The following is a 17,401-nucleotide window of genomic DNA, read 5'->3' on the forward strand; positions in this document are numbered from 1 at the left end:
TTTAGCACCCTCTGCAAATTTTCCAAAATCCTCAAATTGAACGTTCCGTGCTCCGGAAACACTAAACACCCTTCTTTCTCTGTAGCTTTGCACCATTGCTTTAGCCAAAGACATGGCGTAACCCCCTTTTCCTCCATTACAGTGTAAGCTGGTGTATCCTCTGGTAGTGTAACTTCCCCTACACTCGTGGTAATATATATACATCTCCCCTCAAAGCGCTCTTTAAAGACTTTAAACATTACATTTTTATGTTTTTTATTTTGTTCACAATCGAATCAGGAAGTGGCTTTAATTCCCAGAACTCTTGTCGCCTACCTTCTCAACCAATTGCCTCTCATGGACGGCTGCCAATCCGTGCGCGACCCTTCTCACTAACCAACCTATCCCAGCGCGGCTCTAATGAAGTCACACTCACACACACTGCGGCTGACAAAGTCTTGCAGCTTGTCCTCCCACTCTCAAATTCACACAAACTAATGCAATATAATGCGAGCACCTCCCTATCACGGGCACACAAACGATTACTCCATACGGCACTTGCCACGGCCAAAATATGCATACTCCGGCACTGGAGATCCAGTATTGCCCCCACACCGATAGAATGGATGACGGCCATGTATCAAACGGCCACCCATGAACGAGTGATTTATAACCTGCAGGACCAGGCAGAGCTATTTGCGGAGGTCTGGCGCCCATTCCTGACGAGACCATGAAGCAGCTGGTGGATGACCAACGGCCAATGGTTAGGGAATATTAACTATCAATTACCCTCAGAGAACTTTAGAACCTTGGAACGTATCTAATCTCCCATTGCCCCCTCTCCCTCCTTCTAGCTATTCTCTCTTACCCTCTTCTACCCTTTCTTTTTCTTGCTTTATTAACCCTTAGACCCCTCATTTTGACATATGCTCGGGACTTTGGACTAACCAATCTGACACCGCACATCGCTCCCTAACACAAATAATGACTGAGACACCAACTCATATAAGAAGTAGCCACTCTTTAATTGACCTCACCATAACTAACATATACACTACCTACTCCTAGGTAGTAGCTTACAACAGATGGAGAACTACAGAACGATTTGCCCCTTGATCCGGCCAGGCTAGCTTCAGGATACAAGGATTCCCTACCTATCCCTCAGTTCCCGCCTTTCACAATCCTCCCAGACCTCTCTTCTTCTTTTTCTTCTTTTTCCTCCCCCATCCCTCATTTCACATGTCAACCTCATCTCTCTCTTACCCCAAGATCAACCCCTCCACACTACCCTACCCTCGTTCCTTTCTCCCTTACTCCCCCCACCTGTTTTCTCCTTCTTTCTTTCTTTAAAAAGTAAGGGTACAAATCTCAACTATGCAATTAGGAATTCTTGTTTGCCTGACTGTACGTGCACATATGTCTATAATGGAAATAATTGTGGCAAAAAACAAAACAATGTTTTGAAAACTAAACAGTTTATTTATATATTGTATGTACCGCCTCATATTCGTAATAAAACCTTTAAAACTTAAAAAACAAAATAATGCGAGCACCAACCAAAAACAAACTCAAATTTGCCGGTTTACTACAGGAAAGGGTAACACAATCGCTTCAGAACTTTACAGAGATTTCGCTTAGCCTCAGCCGTTACTCTCTCCTTCTCAGATCCCGCACTCGCAAGCAAAATTTGACCCGCAAATTTTACTCTCGACTTGTCAATGGATTATTGTTCTAGTGCACTTTAGAACTCACCAAATCTATCGAAGTTTTCATTCACTCACCTTGACTCAAACTCGACTTGTCGATTTCACCATCGACCTATTAAACCGCACAAATTACAACATAAACCAAGTGTCTCATACACTTATCAATAGACTCCGGAGTCTTAGACCACGCAGGGTCTGTACATTATCAACAACCACGTGGACAATTTCTTTAGCCCAAAGCGCCACACTCACATGAAGTTCGCCGACTTCCCTACTTTCATACTGTGGAGTATGCACACTCCTACTAAAACATCATCACCTGGTCTAAAATCCTCACAAACTTCACAATTCACCTGCGATATGCAAAGCTGTGCAAGCGCAAAACCTACTTTATTCACACTATCACTAGAATGCCGAGAACATACTCAAACTTCCTTCAGCAAGCTCTGAGATTCCGGGAAAGTTATTTGGGACTCAGGGGCACATCATCTCTCCAATTTGCATTATTGAAAAAGGAATAATTTTCCCAAACCCAATTTTTCTGATACACCTTGCTTACTTCCAAACCATGCCCTTCAATTTCTAACAGACCTTTTGAACCATCAACTCTATCAAACCGTAGTCCCTCAAACTGGAGCCCCAAAGGGCCAAACTCATCCGCACTGTTACCAAAAACTGTTAATTATCACACCCTGCGATCCTTCGTACTAGGGCCCCAAAGGGCCAAACCATCACCTCTGCTACCAAAAACTGTTAGCGCATCGGAGCCTTAATAAGTAAACTAACAAGGAGACGCGTTTAGGTCGACGAACCTTTGGACCACGTTCGGGGACTTCCCAGTACGAGATGTCTTTTTGGCATCACAAATCAATAGATCAATAAACCAATCAATAATTTCAATAACTAAATAGTAACCCAATCAATAACATTTAGTAAGAATCAATAAGTTGAACACACCATGACCTTTCAATCATGAATAACCACACCAATTTAGTTAAGTGTTAGGATATTTATTTCCCGATTAGTTACAATCTAATGTCATTTCTGTTAATCTCATTAGAAATTCATCTCATTAGTAACTCTTCAGATTTGCAATTAGAACGCAATTAATCAATGCATAGAGAATATTCATTCAGTATTAAACACATCATTAATATGAAGCAACTTGACAAAGTCTCAGTAATACATGATTCAACAAAGCAAGAACTTGTTGGGCTTCATGCAAAACATTTTAGCAAACATGAATTTGGAAAATATCTAAACTATTGCCTCTATCAAAAGAGCAGTTGGTACCTAGAAAGAAAAGGCAAACAGACAATTACAATTTTGCATCAGATAGTTACCAACCCAACAGATCAGCAAACAGCATCAGTCTTTGTTCTCAGGACACCAGTCGGTTCACCATCAGCAGAGATAGGACGGGGCAAAGTCTCGATATAGCATAGCTAAGGAATAGGATCTTCCCTCATATGGAGGAGTAGTAAGAATCAGGTAAGCACGGGTAAAGGATGGTTTAAAGTATCAAGACAAAGCAAAAGAGTTAAAGTCTCTGTAAAGTAAGTGGAGTCTAAAAGTTTCTGAGCCACTGAAGGAATTATCGCCCCAAATATGTCTCCTACTACACCAGCAGCAGTTTCTCTCTTCTGTCTAGTACGATGTAATTCAGACAATTTCGGAAACCTTTTCAAATCATGCCCTTCAATTTCTACCAGACCTTTTGAACCATCAACTCTATCAAACCGTAGTCCCTCACACTGGGGCCCCAAAGGGCCAAACTCATCCGCACTGTTACCAAAAACTGTTAATTATCACACCCTGCGATCCTTCGTACTAGGGCCCCAAAGGGCCAAACCATCACCTCTGCTACCAAAAACTGTTAGCGCATCGGAGCCTTAATAAGTAAACTAACAAGGAGACGCGTTTAGGTCGACGAACCTTTGGACCACGTTCGGGGACTTCCCAGAACGAGATGTCTTTTTTGGCATCACAAATCAATAGATCAATAAACCAATCAATAATTTCAATAACTAAATAGTAACCCAATCAATAACATTTAGTAAGAATCAATAAGTTGAACACACCATGACCTTTCAATCATGAATAACCACACCAATTTAGTTAAGTGTCAGGGTATTTATTTCCCTATTAGTTACAATCTAATGTCATTTCTGTTAATCTCATTAGCAATTCATCTCATTAGTAACTCTTCAGATTTGCAATTAGAACGCAATTAATCAATGCATAGAGAATATTCATTCAGTATTAAACACGTCATTAATATGAAGCAACTTAGCAAACTCTCAGTAATACATGATTAAACAAAGCAAGAACTCAGTCATTTGTCTATTTGCGTAGGATATTTGTGAACAGCTTAACTAACCTCTAATTAGCATTAGCATGTTGGGCTTCATGCAAAACATTTTAGCAAACATGAATTTGGAAAATATCTAAACTATGGCCTCTATCAAAAGAGCAGTTGGTACCTAGAAAGAAAAGGCAAACAGACAATTACAATTTTGCATCAGATAGTTACCATTCCAACAGATCAGCAAACAGCGTCAGTCTTTGTCCTCAGGACATCAGTCGGTTCACCATCAGCAGAGATAGGACGGGGCAAAGTCTCGATATAGCATAGCTAAGGAATAGGATTTTCCCTCATATGGAGGAGAAGTAAGTATCAGGTAAGCACGGGTAAAGGATGGTTTAAAGTATCAGGACAAAGCAAAAGAGTAAAAGTCTCTGTGAAGTAAGTGGAGTCTAAAAGTTTCTGCGCCACGCTCCTTGGGTCATTCCGTTAAATCAAAACTGCCTAATTTGCCCTTAACTCCTCATTGAATAATAATTGCTGCATCGTTATCTCTGTCCAATAATTCTTCACGCAGCTTGCCAGAATTTTCCACAAACCACAGTTCTCATGTCGCGGATTGGTCCATGTTTTTGAAGTCTTCATCGATTTGAATGTCAGGTAAGAAAAGTTACACTTTGCGCTCCAGTCAGTGTCTCCATTGTTTTCTCTACTCCAGCTAACCTTGCACCTGTTACAAATTACACTGTTGCATTCAGCAAGAACGTCTCCTTGAACAAGTCGGTTCTCATGAGAAAGAATTTACTACAGCTACACACACATAACTTCTGGACCAGGCGGCTTGGGCCCAGACCCTTGCTAAGCTAAGGCCCTTTAAATAATAAGCAACTCGTAATACATAACTCTAATTATGATATGCTAATACAAATTCAGAACATTAGTACATAATTAAGTCAGAATTAACAGCTTTCATTAGTCTTCGTATACATTGGTAGCCACTCCCCGTGGGCACAATTCAAACGTGTGCATTATTTTCTATGTTAACACATTTTCTATGCAGCTTCATCACATAATATTTTGCAAGCTTTTCATGTCAATATTGCTTTTTAAAGACACACTCCAACGAGGCCACACCTCTAGATGCTAGTTCCTCTGAGCCGGATAGTGTACAAAATATGCTGATAATCTTCAGGACACATTTCAAGTTATACCAAGCTCACCCATGGGCTCAGAATTGCAGTTCTTTCCTCAGTCGCAGTGGCAGCTTCAGTTAATCGAGATCTTATCTCCTTCACTGTCTCCTGCTTCTAGGTGTCTTCTTTCTAATGCAATTTCTTCTCATGTATCCTTCTTTAACAGTCAGTCATATCCTTCTTTGAAAGCAGACCATAAGGCTACTTCACCTAGTGAGCTGCAGAACTCCCTTGACACAGAAGAGCTCCTTTCTCTGTACTAGTGTGAGGCCTTGGGTTCTGGAAGAGAAATGTTGACACCCTAGATGAAAGTCTCTGTCTCATCCTTATGCTAAAACTACACAGTAAGAAGCTGTGACACTGGCTTTCATCAGTTTGTGACTTTCATTCATTCTTCTAAGACAGCTCCAGCCAAAGTCTTTGTCTTCAGTTGTCAGCAAGAGGGTTGAGTGGGACTGGTAGTCCTCTGCCAGAGGAGTCTCAAAATAAGAGTATAACAGAAGGACAGACTGAGCCACTTAACTTTCTGCTAACAAGTGATGGTAGTGTGAGAAGTTGGGTTGTTAGCTGAGTGGGGTGGAAACATTGATCAAGTAACAACCACAATCCCTGTCAGGGTAAACCACTAAAGTAACTAAATCAGCCTGTGCCTAATGCTGATAGCTTGGTGCAAAAGCAGTCAAGTTTAACTGAGAGGCAATGTGTAGAATATGTATTTAGAACAATAACAGTAATAGGTGAAAACACAACACAAGAAAATCCCACACAAATTTAAAAGGATAGAATACATTTTATTAAATGATTTGACACTAAAAAGACAAATATTGAGTCAGTAGAACTGAAGGTATTGATATTTAATATTTAAGGTAAAAACTAGTGCCTAAATGATCAAAGCCCCAACTGCAGACATCTTGTTGAATGAGACCGGATGAAAATCAAAAATATGGCCATGATGGAGCATGGGTCAGATACAAGAAGTGGATTGAGCCCGGTCCTCGATTAACTTCAGACTTAGAAGACATTTAATTGAAAAATGTTTGAGAAAGTTAATTTCAGCAAGGCAAGGCTGGAGGCGATGTCCGAGGAGGAGGGGTTGTCATCGAGGAGCTGCATGACAAAGTTGCAGTCTATCTTGAACTTTTTGAATGTAGCCTCTGTTTTTTTTTAAGTTAAAAAGCTCCAGAAGGACTGAGCTGAAAGTTGTAGCTGACAAGAGCTCCATGAGGCAGGATACCTCTTCTACGAAGGACCATTCAAACAGGATTTGCTGAGGTGGAGAAAAACATGGTAAGAGCTGCCACGAAGGAAGTCCAACCTTGGGCAAGCCAATGAGCTGATAGGTCCTGATCTCCTTTGGGTTCTGAGAGCACTTTTTAGCCAAAAGAAATTCAAGTCCCAAGTGTTGAATTTTGGCTACCTAGGCACCTTTAGTACAAATCTCAAGGGTCCAAGACTAAAGAAGCATGACTTGGAGGATCAGGGCTCACTCAAACTGGGTCTACTTGCGGGATCAAGATGGTTTAATCTTTTTCTGTACCCGAGGCTCTGATCAGGAGGCCAGCCAGCCCTTGAAGTCAGCCTTGGAGTACTGGGTTCAAGCAGTGCTCAAGCAGCAGGTCATGCTTCTGAGGGTTCAAGGCACGAAACAGGCAGCACAAAAGTCCTTCCATCTGCAGCAAAACTGTCTTCTGAAGTACATAGCAGACCACAGCAGCAGGCAGTCCACTGAGAGTCCTTTCCCGGGTTCAAATAGTGAATTGTAGAGTGGGTTTGAGGGTCCCATTTTTATACCTGGTGTCTTCTTTGACGTAGGGAGAGGTTTCTAGAGATTTTCTTTGAAGGTCTTTGAATTTCCTGCCTACCCTACACTGGATCCAGGCTTGCTGCAGTCACAATGGACGATTGTCAAGTTCTTTGAGTGAAGATAGGGCACACCCTATTGATTTGCAAGTGGGGCTGTGCCCAGCCATACCCCCCATCCTGCCAGTGATGGCCCTTCCGGGGACCCCAAATCCAAATTTTGTGTGGTTATCCGGGAGCAATATACAAAGTCCAACTTCCAAATACACCCAGTTATTTTGCCCAGGAATAAGATGCAAGCACCAAATAGCTAGGGCAGGAAAATGCTAACTTTCTAAAAGTGACACATTCAAACGTGTAACTTAAAATACAACTTTACCATTAAAAAGGGATTTAAGTTACAATCTTTTATGAACCAAACATGAAATCCCTACCTGTACTCAATCAAAAGATAGCGCTTATTAAATGTAATAAGGCAGCCCAGTGGTATCCAATGCAGAGGTAGGCTGCACAGTAGTGAAAAGCTAATTTGCAAGTTTTTCACTACCAGGACATATAAAACTTAAATGAAGCGGTCCAAACATTTTAATTACAGTACACTGTGCCCCACAGGCTGCCTAGGGCCTACCTTAGTTGTGACATATATGTAAAAATGTGGAGTTTAAGGCTTGGGAAGGAGGTTATTTTACTAAGTTGAACTGGCAGTTTAATACTGCCTTCAGGCTGCAATGGCAGATCCGAGACTTGTTTTTAAAGGGCTATTTAAGTGGGTAGAATAATAAGTGCTGCAGGGCCACTACTAGCATGTAATGTACAGGCAGGTCCTGGGTACATGGTATACCACTTTACTAGGGGCTTATAAGTAAATTAAATATGTAAATAAACTGTATGCCAATTGTATCATGTTTTAGGGAGTTAGCACTGGTTAGCAGTGATAAAGTACACAGAGTTCTAAGGCCAACAGAAAATGAATTTTAATAAAAATACGAGGAGTGAGGGCTAAAAGTTTGGGAGAAGACCACCCTCAGGCTAACAAGTGTCACATGTAGCCCTTCCAGTGAATGAAAGACAGGAAAGAGCAGAAGCATTTTTCAACCAAGATATTTAAACAAAATCTCTACCTCTTTTCTTCAATTGCCTTAAGTTTTACCCACTACAAAGGATGTCTGAAATCCCTATAAGAGCCCTGCAATTCACTTTGCTGATGAGGATCTCACCACCCTCCATTTTAAATAGAACTTAGGTCGAGAAAACAAAACCGATTACATTCTGTTCACAGCCACAGGTAACACCACCCCCTATGCACAATGTCTACAGACAGAAGTAACATGTTCACTTGTGTTATACATGTCCCAGGAGCTGATTATAAAGGGCTAGCAGAACAATTTGGCAAAGCAGAGTCCGGTAGGCCACTCTACCTTGCAGAAAACATATACAATGGATTGTCCTGCTGCTTTAATTTTGTTGTTACTACCACTGTCAGTTTTCAGTATGAGGGATGTGAGAAATATGCTTAATTTGCTCTTGCGAATTAAACAAACATATGGAAAATGCATATCTGTTATTTTGTGCTATACTTTTGCTCAAATTGAGTCCTTGCATCAATATGTGAAGGAAACATGCATTTCCTCCTAAAACAATAGTGCAAAAATACCTTAAAGAACAGCTGCTCGCGATTTTTCACTTTAATGCATTTGCAATAAATCTTTGCTATGAATGCCTCATTTGCTGTAAATGTTTTACAAGTGGCAAACAAATATATAAAGTGGCATAATGTTGGGAGCTAGAACATATATGAACTATTTTTTCTTGTAACATAAATTGCATTTTTATCAATTTTGAAGTTCAGATATGTTCTTCTGACTCCCTCCGCCCCAATGACAATCCCCTTTTGGGTTGTTACAGCAGAAGCACAGCCTGGAAGACTGAGCCATAGCAGGGCCATGTTGAGCGCTTGTTGCACACCTTGTAATTTCCGCAAGAATCCCCTGTGTAAACATAGGTTACAATAATGTATATTGTTTGGGTTGTTAAGTTTATGGGGAGATTGTGTGGTATGTTTTTAAACTCTATATTAAATACTGTTAATAGATACATTTGGTAATTATTTTATATATTTTCTTTGTAATTTAGCTATTTAAATCTATATCTTTAATGTATAATTATGTAACTGTTTTAATTGACAACTAATTAATTACGGCCCTCATTATAACATTGGAAGTATTGACCGCCTACCACCGCGGCGACGGCCGCCAAATCACCATCGCCGCGGCTACTTACAGTCCGCCATATTATGACTGTGGCGGAATTCCAGCTGTGGCAATGGCGGCGGATGGTGGTAAGGTGGCGCTGCTGATATGGCCTGGCAGTGGTCTACTGGCAGATGCTGCTGCTGGCAGCAGCGCCCTGTCCCGTCTCCCGCCAAAGGACCCCCTCACAAAAGATAAGTCGAGTGCTCCGACAGGGGAGGGAGGTTGGGGGTGTTGTGTGGGGGTGTGGGTGTATGTTTGTGTGTGCGTACATGCGCATGTGTGGCGTGTGAAATGCGTGTGTGCATGTATGGTTGTGAGTATCCGCATATGTTGTGTTGTCTGAATGCGTGGGAGCGTGTATGTATATCAGTGTGTGTGGATGTGGGTATGAGTGTGTGAATGGATGCATGCATGCTTGGGTGAATGTGGGTATGAGTGTTTGTATGCATGTGTATGATGCTTGAATGTGCATGTATGTTGTGGGGGTCTGGAGTGGGAGGGGATGGCTGGGGAGGGGCTTGGGAGGGGGTGGGGGAGACCACTGTCAGTGACAGGGAAGGGATTCCCTATCACTGACATAGGCTACCGCCATAGTTTTCGTGGCGGTAAGGGAGCCATGAAAACCATGGCGGTAGGTGGGGTCATAATCCTGCGGGTGGGACAGTGACAGCTGTGGCTGTTACCGCCCTGGCAGACAGAGTGGAACATTGGCGGTTTGGCTTGAGCCAAACTGCCAATGTCATATTTTGGGGAAGAGTACCGCCAGCCTGTTGGCAGTACTCTTCTTTAAAATACCGCCGTCCGCCAGGGTCATAATGAGGGCCTATTTGTTAAATTAATACTAAAATGTTAAAATCATTGTTTATGTATTTTTAAAGAAATCTATACCTTATTTTTGTGTTTTATGGGTTGTTCATTTTAAATAATAACTTAGTGATGAAAAGTTTAAATATTTCATATTTTAAAAATGCACTTTTTTGGTTTGTGCATTTTATGTGTGACTCAGAGGAATCTTTAGAATTTAATGATTGTTTTAATACTGTTAAATTTATAACAGTTCTATTACATATTCTAATTATTAGAATATTTGGTATTTTCCAATTTCACATTATTGTGTTGATTTTAGGTTTTTCATATTCTTCAAATGTACTTTCCTAAATATTTTTAGGGCATACTCATACTAGTTGGGTCTATTGAATCTAGACTCCCCTACCCCATATATACATCTTCCCCAATGTTTGTTAAACTAGTTTTATAATAATGTATTCCTCCTCCACCCCATAAATGCACTGTCCCTAATGTTTACTAACCTGTAGTTAGAATAATACATTTGGCACCGACCAGTATGCACTTTCCCTAACATTTCTGTGACCGAAATAGCATATTAAATCTGACTTCCACTAAGGACTCTTGTATGCTATTTTTCCCAATGTTTTTTTTTAGAAAAGAGATAGAATAGTAAGTCTGCTACCACTGTCCTGTTAATTTATGCACATTCTCCAATGTTGTAGAAGTGAAGGTAGTATAGTAAATCTGACCCCTACCGACCAGTGTATGCTCTTACCCCACAGATTTTTACACTGGATATAGAGAAGCAATGCATTTTCCCTATGTTTCTTAGACTGGAATTAGACTAGTATTCTAGTCACCCCTCAAAGTATCCTCTTTCACCAATGAATGTTAGACTGCCATTAGTATATGGCTCAAGTCTGATCACATGGAAAACAGTCTTGTATACCCAACCAGTACCATTCATAAAAATAATTAACTTTGTATTCTCCTCACCCACCTTGTAAGCAGTACTCCATTTGTCAGCTAACCTCCAAAGACAAATTGGCTTCAATCAATACCTCCAATTCTCTTGGTACAAAATTAGTATTGCTTTTATGTCATACAATTCCTTCATCATCTCTTTGGTGGCCTAAAGATTATTTTTACGCTTGTTTATCACTTGAGCTTTCATCTTCCTGAGGCCTATAACATAGTACACTATATGCTTTAGGAAGTCAGGTATGCCTTTCCATCCCTTACTAATCACAGTCAGTGGACTGTGAAGAGAATGCTGAAACATAAACTCAAAATGAGTAAAGCTTATCCCCTTCTGTGGGATTGTTATGCTTGTGAAAAAGAGACATAGTAGGACAAGATGAGTCCTGGGTGGAGTAAATGGAGTCCGACTGCGTGGAAGTCCACGCAGTTGAAAAAAAAACTCAGTGGAATTCCACAGAGGTGGAGTTCAGTGACTTCTGAATGTGCCCATTTTGGAAGTGCTAAGCAGGGCCTGGCCTGGTCAGCCAGACCCGACCCTGTTGAACGCTTTCAAGATTGAGCGCGTTCAGGAGGGCCGTAGGCAGTGAAAGCTGCCATTTCAGGACTCTTGTGCACTGGCCTTTCCGTGTGCACTGCACACAGGGCAGGCCAGTGCACAAGAGGCCTGAAATAGTAGCTTTCTTTCGCTGCCTATGACCCTGGCCTGAATTCAGGCCATGGCTGTAGGCAGTGAAACTTCAGTTTCAGTCCCTGTTTGTGCACCAGTGTGCACAAACAGCACCAAAAGAGAGTAAGAGATGAGGACTTACCTAGGTTTTCCCAGGGGTCCTCCTCTCCTCATTGTCCAACAGCGATGAGTCTCTCTCCACAGCGACTGTCTCTCTCTGTGACTGTCTACACTTGTGCTGTGCAGCCCATACTGGACTGTAGCGCACACTGGGTGAGCTCTGCTCCACTGGCAGGGCTAGAGGAATTTTTTGGATAACTCTGCACTCCAAGCAGAGTACAGAGTTCCAAAAACTCCGTTAGGTTCGCCAGAGGAACAGAGCTCCCCACACAGGCCTAGACAAGATCCCACTTCCTCCTTATGTTCTCTGGTCACGTTCCAATCATACTCTTCAGAGTTTTGCTGATGTGTTTCAACAACTGCGTCTAGGCAGAATTTTAATTATGTTAGCACAATTTTCAGAATTTCCCATTATGCTTGGTAGTAGAAATTCCAAAATTATGCATTATGCACTGTGCTTAATTACATGCCCATTCAATGAAAACAACTACTGCAGATGTGCTTTCGGCAGAGGAACAACAGAATGGCTGAGCAGCTCTTGTCTACTGTGCCTTACTTTGAATGCATCCTCATACCAAAAATTGATGCAAGACTGCATTTTGCACTGTAATATAGCTACTTATAATTTCACCGAAATTGTGCATAGGTATGCAAAATCAAATTACCCAAATTTTGCACAACCCTACCACCAACTGGTCTAAGAGGGTTGCACAGTGGAGAAGCAATGTCCCTCCCGTTTGCATCCATATTGTCCGTATTAGTGAGGAGATTGCAATTGTTTCTCTGTCTGATACCATGGTTCTTTTGCAAATCTAACCATAGACGAGATCGAAAGGAGGGTCCACACTGCTACCTTCAGAAATTCAGTTTCAGTGTCTCTGGTGGCATGGTCCACCACAACTAATATATTCTTGCTTACTGAGGCAGAGAGAGATCAAATGGCCCATATGTGTCTATTCTTACCTTCAGAAATGGCACACCAACCACAGGGCAGAGGCACTAATGCTGCATTGGTTTGGCCTCCAGGGTTGCTACTCATTTGACAAGTTGACAGGTTTTGAAAAATCTTTCTGCATTTTGACCCATGCTGGTCAATAGTTCATAGGCTCTAACATGTTCTTAATGTTCTTGCTGGCAGGTGCCAGACCAAAAGTAGCCAATGGGCCAGCAACAACAAAAAAGTTTTGGTGTGCCTGCTGAACAACAAGACTTTTGCTGGCACCATGTTTTGAATCCATGGGCTTGCAGCCTATCTTCCCAAATCATGATGTCTGCCAGCCATTCTGGTAGAAACCTATTTCTAGTCTCCCTCTTGCTGAGCCACCTTTTGTATGCTCTTCCGAGTAGGCCACCATTCCTGTTCCTGGTGGAACTTCACACAGATGCTAAACAACTACTGAAGCTCTGGCCTCAGGGGCTCAGTATTCTCTCTATTAGAAGCAGTTGTCACAATGGCCAGTAAACTCCCTAATCCTTCACTGGTGCACACTACTCTACTCCTCATGATCCTTCCACTCGAGTAGGTGATGTCAGCCTTCTCCTGAGGTTGGCATGCAGCCTGTGCTCACATCAGCACAGCTGATGTTGACAAGACTATGAAGGGCGCTGACCCTAAATCTAGCTCGATTAAATCAGGTCACTCAGTACCCTGTCCATCTTGTAACCAAAATGCTGACCAAGTTATCTTGCCATTGACTACTACCTCAATCCTGGCAAGTGATTGCTCCATGTCATTTGCACTGGATATGAGTCAAACTATGCAATTCATTTTACAGTTTCATATATTGAGCAAGACCAAGAAGTAGCAGTGTGCTTTACATATAGGGAAGGTGGTGTGCTTGTGAATAGGAGTGAGCTATGAATCTACTCTGCCGATGGAGTTCACAGAATTTTGCCCACACAGCACTCTGTACAGTGTGCAGAGTTCTGAAAAACTCAGTGGAGAGTTGCAGAGGGAAGTTTTTCCTCTCTTGTGGCTTGCAAACAGCAAGCGTGACCGAGAAAAACCACACACTAGACCACCTCCGGAAGGGATTTCTCAATGCGGGAGGTCAAGGAAGGTAGTTTTGAGAAACCTGTCACTCATGTTGAGGAAGCCGCTGCTTGAGTATAAAATATACTCGAGCAGCAGAAAGAAGGAGTGCCCTCTTGTGCTGCACTTTTGTGCTTCATGCTGCCTGGGACAAACTCAGTGTGAGTAGTGTGACTTACTGCACTCTGCCACACGTGAAATTCTATGGAGCATGGCAGAGTTTTTTGGCACTTCGCGAGTTCCACATAGCAGAACTCTGCAAACTCCAACCAGGCCTACTTGTGAGTCTGCTGTCAGGGAGACCCAAAATATGCAGACAAAAGAGGAAAATGTTGTCCAAATTAAATACCTCCTAACCTATGGGGAGTAGCCCTTGTAGTGAATAATGTAATAGGAATGGGCAGGGTAATTTCCCTACATTTTAAAGGACCTTCTATCCCCTTTCCTTCCTACCCACTTCAAAACATACATGGAGTTTCCTGGAGGAGCCCTTCAAGTCACAGTGCAGTCTTGGGCTGCCTCTACCCTCTCTCCTAGGTACCACTTGGATTAAGGAAAACAAAATGGATTCCTATTTGGTTATATCCACATTGTATTCCTCAACGCTTGATCATTCTCCAAGCCCACCACAGAGATCTTGGACCTGAATCACTACAATGCCTCTGACCTCCTTTTCATCACAATCCTGACTGAACCCTGCATTGGCACCTGACATCATCACAGCCACCCTGTAGGAAGCTGGCCTGGTGTGTGCTGGGTACCTAAGGTACTTACACCTTATACCAGGTCCATGTATCCCCTATTAGTGTAGGCAGTGTCTGGAAGCCAGGCTTTCTAGAGGTAGCTGAGGATGAGCAGCCACGGCTTATTATCTAGGACACATTCAAAGCTCATGCAGTACCACTGTAGCCACATAGCACTTATACACATGAAAGAATACACTAAATGGCACATTTATACTCTGTTGGTGCCGGATTTGCGCCATTTTTTTTACGCAAATCCGGCGCAACCTCAATTCCATTCCAAAATATTGTAGTTAAAGTCATTTTTTGCCTGCGGAAAACTACCTTGTGTCAATGAGAAGCCAGGTGGGCGTTGCCGGGCAAACAATGACTCAAAGGCCCTAGCGCCTTATTTATCCTCCCATGCACAAATCACACACAGGAGGAGGAGGGCCTTAAATAATGGTGCTAAGCCTGCTTAGCACCATTATTTTTGCCTGGGTCAGGGCAGGCGTTAGGAGACCTGTGGGCCTTTTTCATGGTCAGAGACCATGGAAACAGCCCACAGGTGCCATTCCCTGCCCCCAGGGACACCCCCACCCACCCACACCTGGAGGACACCTAAGGATGGGGGACCCACCCGAGGTAAGTCCAGGTAAGTATTTTTATGTTTTTTTGCAAAATGCCATGGGGGGGGGCTAACTTGGACCCCCCCTACATGGCACTGCGCCCAATGGCCATGCCCAGGGGACTTAAGCCTGGGCATGGCCATTTGGCGCAGCCCAGGGGACACCTGATAGAGGAGACCTACTGGACCACTTCTGACCACCACCATTGATGCAGGATCCACTCAGCTCAGCAGGAGAGGGGATCCACGCAACCAGTCGGCAGTGCTGTTGATGCCTGCAGATGCAGGAGAGCGACTCCTTCACTCCAAGGAAGATTCCTTCTTCTTTCCTGTGCAGACTGAAGACAGGCTGTCCGCAGAGGATGCACGACCGGGAAAATGTTGCTGAAGCTGGGAGGAGTCGTGGAAACAATGTTGCAGGCAAAGTTTTCATCTTTGTTGCAGATTGTCGGGTCCTGGAGAGTCCAGATGCAGTTTCTTTGGTCGAAGTGGAGGTTGCAGAGGAATCCTGCTGAAATCCTGCAATCCAAATCTGAGGAACCAACCAAACGATAGACCCTGAATTGCCCTGAAAAGGGGATTGGTCACCTAGCTGGGTGACCACCTATCAGGAGGGGGCTCTGATGTCACCTGCCTGACTTGGCCACTCAGAGGCTCCCAGAGTTCCCTGCCAACCTTGAATTCAAGATGGCAAAACCCAGGGACACACTGAAGGAGCTCTTAGCACCACCCCTGGGGTGTGATGGACAGGGGAGTGTTCCCTCCCTTTTCCAATGTTCAGTTGTGTGCCAGAGCAGGGCCTGGAAGTCCCTGAACTGGTGTAGACTGGTTTATGCATGAAGGGCATCAAATGTGTCCTTCAAAGCATACCAGTGGCTTGTGGAGGCTACCCCTCCCAAGTCCAGTAACACCTATTTCCAAAGGGAGAGGGTGTAACAATCCTCTCCCTAAGGAAATCCTTTGTTCTGTCTTACTGGGCTTGAGCTCAACAGGTGGGCAGAAACCTGTCTGTGAGGTGTTAGCACTTTGGCTGCCGGGAAAACCTCAAAAGGCTGTAGGAGTAATGTTGGGGGTCCTCTAAGGAGTCTCTGTAGTGCATGGGATCTTACAACCAATATTCCCAAAAGCATTGGTGTATGATTCCAACATGTTTGATACCAAACATGCCTAGGTTCGGAGTTACCATTATGTTGCTGGACACAGGCTCAGTACACACGTAAAATGGCTTCCCGCACTCACAAAGTCCAGGAAAATTCATCTGGAGTTTGTGGGGGCACCTCTGCTAGGGCAGGGGTGCCTTCACACACAGGTGCCTGCACCCTCCCTCTGGACTGGAAGGGCCTGCCATATGGGTGACTTATAGTGGCCTGTTGCAGTGCACTGTAGTGAAAAGGGGTGCATGCACCCGGTTCACACAGACTGCAATGGCAGGCCTGCATAACTCTTTGCATGGGCTCCCTATGTGTGGCAGGATGACTGCTGCAGCCCATAGGGATCCCCTGCACCCCAATATACTAGGGCTTTACATGGGAGCATCAGTATGCCAATTGTGGGGATAAAAAGTGAACAGCAACCACATTTAGATGGCAGAGCATAATTACTGGGGTACTGGTTAGCAGGATCCCAGAGAACACAGCCAAACACACTGACAAACGGGCAAAGAAGTGGAAGTAACCATGCTAGAAAGGGTTACTTTCCTACATACCCCCTCTGGCTTCAAGATTGCCAGGAAAGACAGAATTCAAAAGCCTGGAGGTGTGACCACCATCATTCACAAGAACACACCACATCCAAGGACATTTTATCCTCCTAAATTTAACACATGTGGTTCAAACTCCACAACATAGTCAACTTCACTTTAAGCGGCATGCTCATCTACAAACCAGTGGGACCACACACCAATTTCACGGACACCATCACAGTCTTCATTGCATTACTCGCCCTTGATGCTATCAATTAAATCCTACTCAGAGACGTGAACTTCAACCTGGAAGGCCATGCTGACACCAACTCAAGAGCACTCATTGAAGGCCTTGGACATCTGAGCCTCATCTATTGACTAAAGGGACCTCCCTATATCACCAGACACCACCTGGAGCACATTTTCTCCAATTTTGACAAGATCTGTGTTGACAAGTACACACCAGCCCCCTGGACAGACCATTCCCTTGTCAAGTTCAGCACCACCATCCAGGGCCATTGCACATGCACCACTACCAGACTAGCC

The sequence above is a fragment of the Pleurodeles waltl genome, chromosome 1_2 (genome assembly GCF_031143425.1).
Source record: "Pleurodeles waltl isolate 20211129_DDA chromosome 1_2, aPleWal1.hap1.20221129, whole genome shotgun sequence".
Taxonomy (NCBI): domain Eukaryota; kingdom Metazoa; phylum Chordata; class Amphibia; order Caudata; family Salamandridae; genus Pleurodeles; species Pleurodeles waltl.